The sequence below is a fragment of the Suncus etruscus genome, chromosome 9 (genome assembly GCF_024139225.1).
Source record: "Suncus etruscus isolate mSunEtr1 chromosome 9, mSunEtr1.pri.cur, whole genome shotgun sequence".
Classification (NCBI taxonomy): Eukaryota; Metazoa; Chordata; class Mammalia; order Eulipotyphla; family Soricidae; genus Suncus; species Suncus etruscus.
This window is the reverse complement of record NC_064856.1, coordinates 75,720,718-75,721,926: the sequence shown is the minus strand read 5'-3', so window position 1 is coordinate 75,721,926 and position 1,209 is coordinate 75,720,718. Positions and strand designations below refer to the sequence as shown.

Genomic DNA, 1,209 nt, shown 5'->3' with positions numbered 1-1,209 from the left:
TTGTGGCTGTATGTAATAGCAAGTCAACTAGAAAAATAAATTTTGAGGGGTGGTTGGGAAATTAAAAAAAAATTAATTTTGTACATTTTTAACATAAAGTTTGTATATCTCACTCTGACCAAATTAGTGTTAAAACTTGCTCTGATTTAAAGTTAAACCCAATAAAATTGGCAATTATCACTGAAATCCATATTGGATATAAGTAAGTAAAATGAAAATGAGATTTGTCTTTGTTTTTTAATTTTAATTTTATTTTAAATATGGAATGCTTCACAAATTTGCGTGTCATCTTTGTGCAGGGGCCATGCTAATCTTCTCTGTATTGTTCCAATTTTAGTATATGTGCTGCCGAGGCAAGCACTAATTTTAATTTTTAATTTTATATTATTACAGCATTATTTACCAAGTTGTTGATAAATAATTGTTTCCATCAATCTTACCACCTTTGAAACTTTCACACCACCACCTACACCTACCTTAGCAGACACAAATACTATTTCTGTTTTGATTATTATAATAAAAAAGTAAATAGAATTATTAAAAATAGATCAATAAAATCCAATTTATGTTAATTGCTGTATTATGCAATGGTCATTGTTTGAATATTTACTGGGCTGGTTGATGCTAGTTAAAACGTCTTTGTTATTGTTTTTACTCATTGAACTTAGTGATCCTTATCCTAATTTTCCCATCAGATTTTCTGGGCAGACAGTATTATGAAATTTGGAGGTACTGTTACAGGAATTATGGAGCAGGAATGATTTGGTGGCTTCACAATTTGATGAGGTTCAGTAAGAAGGCTGGGATTTTTTGATGTAGGCCAATGTCAGGTTGGAGACTGCTGTTCTTTCTAGAAGTCTGAAAGAACAATATGCCCACCACCATTCAGATTATGCCCCCAAGTTTTCAGCCTAGGCTGGTCTATGTGGGAAGATTCAAAGTAATTATATTCCCTTCATCAAAGTACATATCCCACCACCAATGTTCCCAGTTTTCTTTTTTTCTTTCTGCTTCATCCCTGCCATCTCCCTTGCCTGCCTCTTCCACAGATATTTCCTCTCTCGCTCACTCTCTCACTTTCACTCTCTCTCATCTCTGTCTGTCTCTCTGTCTCTGTCTCTCTATCTCTGTCTCTCTCTGTCTCTCTCTTACTCTCTCTCCCTCCATTTTCCTGTTTTGCAACATGGTTACTGAAGGGGCTTCATGCAT

At 34.7% G+C, this 1,209-nt stretch overlaps 1 non-coding gene across 1 annotated transcript; it reads right to left on the bottom strand.

The window, feature by feature from the left end:
- Nucleotides 1–254: 254 nt before the first annotated feature.
- Nucleotides 255–361, bottom strand: LOC126019717 (U6 spliceosomal RNA). Its single transcript, XR_007499344.1, has one exon. It is a non-coding gene; the product is annotated as a U6 spliceosomal RNA (small nuclear RNA).
- Between the last annotated feature and the right edge of the window lie 848 nt (nucleotides 362–1,209).